Below are 6,769 nucleotides of genomic sequence, written 5' to 3'. Positions count from 1 at the left end.
TGTCTGCTCGTACCAGTGTCTGCACCCTGCCCTCCCTGTTTGTCTGCTTGTACCAGTACCCACCCCCCCTGCCCTCCCTGCTTGTCTGCTCATACTACTGCCCTCCCCCTGCCCTCCCTTCTTGTCTGCTCGTATCAGTTCCCCCCACTGCCTCCCTGCTTGTCTGCTCTCTGCTCATATCAGTGCCCGCCCCCCTGCCCTCCCTGCTTGTCTGCTCGTACCAGTGCCCGCCCCCTGCCCTCCCTTCTTGTCTGCTCGTTCCAGTGCCTGCCCCCCCTGTCCTCCCTGCTTGTCTGCTCGTACCAGTGCCCGCCCCCTGCCCTCCCTTCTTGTCTGCTCGTACCAGTGCCTGCCCCCTGCCCTCCCTGCTTGTCTGCTCATACCAGTGCCCGCCCCCTGCCCTCCCTGCTTGTCTGCTCGTACCAGTGCCCGACCCCTGCCCTCCCTTCTTGTCTGCTCGTACCAGTGCCCGCCCCCCCTGCCCTCCCTGCTTATCTGCTCGTACCATTCCCCCCCCCCTGCCCTCCCTTCTTGTCTGCTCGTACCAGTGCCCGCCCCTGCCCTCCCTTCTTGTCTGCTCATACCATTGCCCCACCCCCTGTCCTTCCTGCTTGTCTGCTTGTACCAGTGCCCGCCCCCTGCCCTCCCTTCTTGTCTGCTCGTATCAGTGCTCGCCCCTGCCCTCCCTCCTTGTCTGCTCGTACCATCGCCCACCCCCCTGTCCTTCCTGCTTGTCTGCTTGTACCAGTGCCCGCCCCCTTCCCTCCCTTCTTCTCTGCTCATATCAGTGCCCGCCCCCTGCCCTCCCTGCTTTACTGCTCTCTGCTCATATTAGTGCCCACCCCCCTGCCCTCCCTGCTTGTCTGCTCATACTACTGCCCTCCCCCTGCCCTCCCTTCTTGTCTGCTCGTATCAGTTCCCCCCACTGCCCTCCCTGCTTGTCTGCTCTCTGCTCATATCAGTGCCCGCCCCCCTGCCCTCCCTTCTTGTCTGCTCGTACCAGTGCCCGCCCCCTGCCCTCCCTTCTTGTCTGCTCGTACCAGTGCCCGCCCCCCTGCCCTCCCTGCTTGTCTGCTCGTACCAGTGCCCGCCCCCTGCCCTCCCTGCTTGTCTGCTCGTACCAGTGCCCGCCCCCTGCCCTCCCTTCTTGTCTGCTCGTACCAGTGCCCGCCCCCCCTCCCCTCCCTGCTTATCTGCTCATACCAGTGCCTGCCCCCTGCCCTCCCTTCTTGTCTGCTCATACCAGTGCCCGCCCCTGTCCTCCCTCCTTGTCTGCTCGTACCATCGCCCACCCCCTGTCCTTCCTGCTTGTCTGCTTGTACCAGTGCCCGCCCCCTGCCCTCAATTCTTGTCTGCTCGTATCATTGCTCGCCCCTGCCCTCCCTCCTTGTCTGCTCGTACCATTGCCCACCCCCTGTCCTTCCTGCTTGTCTGCTTGTACCAGTGCCCGCCCCCTTCCCTCCCTTCTTGTCTGCTCGTATCAGTGCCCGCCCCCTGCCCTCCCTGCTTTACTGCTCTCTGCTCATATTAGTGCCCACCCCCTGCCCTCCCTTCTTGTCTGCTCGCACCAGTGCCCGCCCCCTGCCCTCCCTTCTTGTCTGCTTGGACCAGTGCCCTCCCCCTGCCCTCCCTTCTTGTCTGCTCGTATCAGTGCCTGCCCCCTACCCTCCCTTCTTGTCTACTCATGTCAGTGCCCACCCCCTGCCCTCCCTGCTTGTCTGCTCACTACTCGTATCAGTGCCCGCTCCCCTGCCCTCCCTGCTTGTCTGCTCATACCAGTGCCCGCCCCTTGCCCTCCCTTCTTGCCTGCTCATACCAGTGCCCGCCCCCTGGCCTCCCTTCTTGCTTGCTCGTACCAGTGCCCGCCCTCCCTGCTTGTCTGCTCGTACCAGTGCCCGCCCCTGCCCTCTCTGCTTGTCTGCTCGTATCAGTGCCCACCCCCCTGGCCTCCCTTCTTGTCTTCTCATACCAGTGCCTGCCCCCTGCTTGTCTGCTTGTACCAGTGCCCTCCCCCTGCCCTCCCTTGTTGTCTGCTCGTATTAGTGCCGCCCTCTGCCCTCCTTTCTTGTCTGCTCATAACAGTGTCTGCCCCCTGTCCTTCCTGCTTGTCTGCTCGTACCAGTGCCCGCCCCTGCCCTCCCTTCTTGTCTGCTTGTTCCAGTGCCCGCCCCCCATCCTTCCTGCTTGTCTGCTCATACCAGTGCCGTCCCCTGCCCTCCCTGCTTGTCTGCTCGTACCAGTGCCCGCCGCCTGCCCTCCCTTCTTGTCTGCTCGTACTAGTGCCCGCCCCCCCTGCCCTCCCTGCTTATCTGCTCGTACCAGTGCCCGCCCCCTGCCCTCCCATCTTGTCTGCTCATACCAGTGCCCGCCCCTGCCCTCCCTCCTTGTCTGCTCGTGCCATCGCCCACCCCCTTTCCTTCCTGCTTGTCTGCTTGTACCAGTGCCCGCCCCCTGCCCTCCCTTCTTGTCTGCTCGTATCAGTGCCCGCCCCCCATCCTTCCTGCTTGTCTGCTCATACCAGTGCCGCCCCCTTCCCTCCCTTCTTGTCTGCTCGTACCAGTGCCCTCCCCCTGCCCTCCCTTCCTGTCTGCTTGTACCAGTGTCCGCCACCCTGCCCTCCCTGCTTGTCTGCTCATACCAGTGCCCACCCCCCTGCACTCCCTGCTTATCTGCTCATACCAGTGCCTGCCCCCTGCTTGTCTGCTTGTACCAGTGCCCGCCCCCTGCCCTTCCTCCTTGTCTGCTCATACCAGTGCCCGCCCCCTGCCCTCCCTTCTTGTCTGCTCATACCAGTGCCCGCCCCCTGTCCTTCCTGCTTGTCTGATCGTACCAGTGCCTGCACCCCTGCCCTCCCTGCTTGACTGCTCGTACCAGTGCCCGCCCCCCTGCCCTCCCTGCTTGTCTGCTTTCTGCTCATATCAGTGCCCACCCCCCTGCCCTCCCTGCTTTTCTGCTTGTACCAGTGCCCACCCCTGCCCTCCCTTCTTGTCTGTTTGTACCAGTGCCCACCCCCTGTCCTTCCTGCTTGTCTGCTCTCTGCTCATATTAGTGCCCTCCCCCTTCCCTCCCTGCTTGTCTGCTCATACCAGTGCCCGCCCCCTGCCCTCCCTTCTTGTCTGCTCGTACTAGTGCCCGCCCCAGGTCCTTCCTGCTTGTCTGCTCATACCAGTGCCTTCCCCCTGCTTGTCTGCTCATACCAGTGCCCGCCCCCTGCCCTCCCTTCTTGTCTGCTCATACCAGTGCTGCCCCCGTCCTTCCTGCTTGTCTGCTCATACCAGTGCCACCCCCTGCCCTCCCTGCTTGTCTGCTCGTACCAGTGCCCACCCCCTGCCCTCCCTTCTTGTCTGCTTGTACCAGTGCCCCCCCCCCGCCCTACCTGCTTGTCTGCTCATACCAGTGCCTGCCCCCTGCTTGTCTGCTCATACCAGTGCTCACCCTCTGCCCTCCCTTTTTGTCTGGTCATACCAGTGCCCGCCCCCCGTCCTTCCTGCTTGTCTGCTCATACCAGTGCCGCCCCATGCCCTCCTTGCTTGTATGCTCGTACCAGTGCCTGCCCCCTGCCCTCCCTTCTTGTCTGCTTGTACCAGTGCCCCCCCCTTGCCCTCCCTGCTTGTCTGCTTGTACCAGTACCTGACCCCTGCTTGTCTGCTCGTACCAGTGCCCGCCCCCTGCCCTCCCTGCTTGTCTGCTCATATCAGTGCCGCCCCCTGCCCTCCCTCCTTGTCTGCTCGTACCAGTGCCCACCACCTGCCCTCCCTTCCTGTCTGCTTGTACCAGTGCCCGCCCCCCTGCCCTCCCTGCTTGTCTGCTCGTACCAGTGCCTCCCCCTGCTTGTCTGCTTGTACCAGTGCCCGCCCCCCTGCTCTTCCTGCTTGTCTGCTCATACCAGTGCCCGCCCCCTGCCCTCCCTTCTTGTCTGCTCGTACCAGTGCCCTCCCCCTGTCCTTCCTGCTTGTCTGCTCATACCAGTGCCTGCCCCCTGCTTGTCTGCTTGTACCAGTGCCCGCCCCCTGCCCTTCCTGCTTGTCTGCTCATACCCGTGCCCGCCCCCTGCCCCTCCTTCTTGTCTGCTCGTACCAGTGCCCTCCCCCTGTCCTTCCTGCTTGTCTGCTCATACCAGTGCCTGCCCCCTGCTTGTCTGCTCATACCAGTGCCGCCCCCTGCCCTTCCTGCTTGTCTGCTCATACCAGTGCCCACCCCCTGCCCTCCCTTCTTGTCTGCTTGTAACAGTGCCCGCCCCCCTGCCCTCCCTGCTTGTCTGCTCATACCAGTGCCTGCCCCCTGCTTGTCTGCTCATTCCAGTGCCCGCCCCCTGCCCTCCCTTCTTGTCTGGTCATACCAGTGCCCGCCCCCGTCCTCCCTGCTTGTCTGCTCATACCAGTGCCTGCCCCCTGCCCTTCCTGCTTGTCTGCTCATACCAGTGCCTGCCCCCTGCCCTCCCTTCGTGTCTGCTCATACCATTGCCCACCCCCTGTCTTTCCTGCTTGTCTGCTCGTACCAGTGCCCGCCCCTGCCCTTCCTGCTTGTCTGATCGTACCAGTGCCCGCCTCCTGCCCTCCCTGCTTGTCTGCTCTCTGTTCATATCAGTGCCCGCCCCCTGCCCTCCCTGCTTGTCTGCTCGTACCAGTGCCCACCCCCTGCCCTCCCTGCTTGTCTGCTTTCTGCTCATATCAGTGCCCACCCCCCTGCCCTCCCTGCTTGTCTGCTTGTACCAGTTCCCGCCCCCCCTGCCCTCCCTGCTTGTCTGCTTGTACCAGTGCCCGCCCCCCCTGCCCTCCCTGCTTGTCTGCTTGTACCAGTGCCCACCCCTGCCCTCCCTTCTTGTCTGTTTGTACCAGTGCCCACCCCCTGTCCTTCCTGCTTGTCTGCTCTCTGCTCATATTAGTGCCCTCCCCCATCCCTCCCTGCTTGTCTGCTCATACCAGTGCCCGCCCCCTGCCCTCCCTTCTAGTCTGCTCGTACCAGTGCCCTCCCCAAGTCCTTCCTGCTAGTCTGCTCATACCAGTGCCTGCCCCCTGCTTGTCTGCTCATACCAGTGCCCACCCCCTGCCCTCCCTTCTTGTCTGCTCATACCAGTGCTGCCCCCCGTCCTTCCTGCTTGTCTGCTCATACCAGTGCCGCCCCCTGCCCTCCCTGCTTGTCTGCTCGTACCAGTGCCCACCCCCTGCCCTCCCTTCTTGTCTGCTTGTACCAGTGCCCGTCCCCCTGCCCTCCCTGCTTCTCTGCTCATACCAGTGCCTGCCCCCTGCTTGTCTGCTCATACCAGTGCCCGCCCCCTGCCCTCCCTTCTTGTCTGGTCATACCAGTGCCCGCCCCCATCCTTCCTGCTTGTCTGCTCATACCAGTGCCGCCCCCTGCCCTCTCTGCTTGTATGCTCGTACCAGTTCCTGCCCCCTGCCCTCCCTTCTTGTCTGCTTGTACCAGTGCCCGCCCCCCTTGCCCTCCCTGCTTGTCTGCTCGTACCAGTGCCCACCCCCTGCCCTCCCTGCTTGCCTTCTCATACCAGTGCCCGTCCCCTGCCCTCCCTTCTTGTCTGCTCATACCAGTGCCCGCCCACCGTCCTTCCTGCTTATCTGCTCGTACCAGTGCCCGCCCCTGCCTTCCCTTCTTGTCTGCTCATACCAGTGCCCTCCCACCGTCCTTCCTGCTTATCTGCTCGTACCAGTGCCCGCCCCTGCCTTCCCTTCTTGTCTGCTCGTAGCAGTGCCTGTCCCCCTGCCCTCCCTGCTTGTCTGCTCGTATCAGTGCCTGCCCTCCCTTCTTGTCTGCTCATACCAGTGCCCGCCCCCCTTCCCCTCCCTGCTTGTCTGATCATACCAGTGCCTGCCCCCTGCCCTCCCTGCTTGTCTGCTCGTACCAGTGCCCACCCCTGCCCTCCCTTCTTGTCTGCTCGTACCAATGCCCGCCCCCTGCCCTCCCTGCTTGTCTGCTCTTACCAGTGTCCCCGCCCCCTGCCCTCCTTTCTTGTCTGCTCGTACCAGTGCCTGCCCCCCCTGCCCTCCCTGCTTGTCTGCTCGTACCAGTGCCTGCCCCCTGCTTGTCTGCTCATACCAGTGCCCCCCCCGCCCTCCCTGCTTGTCTGCTCGTATCAGTGCCCACCCCCCGTCCTTACTGCTTGTCTGCTCGTATCAGTGCCCGCCCCCTGCCCTCCCTTCTTGTCTGCTAATACCAGTGCCCGCCCCCCGTCCTTACTGCTTTTCTGCTCGTACTAATGCCCGCCTCTGCCCTCCCTTCTTATCTGCTCATACCAGTGCCCGCCCTCCTGCCCTCCCTGCTTGTCTGCTCTTACCGGTGCCCGCCCCCCTGCCCTCCTTGCTTGTCTGCTCATACCAGTGCCCGCCCCCCTGCCCTCCCTGCTTGTCTGCTCATACCAGTGCCCGCCCCCTGCCCTCCCTTCTTGTCTGCTCATACCAGTGCCAGCCCACCGTCCTTCCTGCTTATCTGCTCGTACCAGTGCCCGCCCCTGCCTTCCCTTCTTGTTTGCTCATACCAGTGCCCTCCCACCGTCCTTCCTGCTTATCTGCTCGTACCAGTGCCCGCCCCTGCCTTCCCTTTATCCTGCTCGTACCAGTGCCTGCCCCCCTGCCTTCCCTGCTTGTCTGCTCGTATCAGTCCCCACCCTCTGCCCTCCCTTCTTGTCTGCTCATACCAGTGCCCGCCCCCCCTTCCCTCCCTGCTTGTCTGCTCATACCAGTGCCCGCCCCCTGCCCTCCCTTCTTGTCTGCTCGTACCTGTGCCCGCCCCCCTGCCCTCCCTGCTTGTCTGCTCA

General features: G+C 63.5%; 1 protein-coding gene across 3 annotated transcripts in view; it reads left to right on the top strand.

Annotated features, from left to right (window-relative positions):
* The window catches only part of LOC141148306 (guanylate-binding protein 6-like), a 128,278-nt gene that overhangs the window by 108,635 nt on the left and 12,874 nt on the right, over nt 1–6,769 (top strand). The window lies entirely within an intron of this gene.

This window comes from Aquarana catesbeiana, linkage group LG06 (assembly GCF_042186555.1).
Source record: "Aquarana catesbeiana isolate 2022-GZ linkage group LG06, ASM4218655v1, whole genome shotgun sequence".
Lineage (NCBI taxonomy): Eukaryota > Metazoa > Chordata > Amphibia > Anura > Ranidae > Aquarana > Aquarana catesbeiana.
This window is presented reverse-complemented; position numbering and strand designations above follow the sequence as displayed.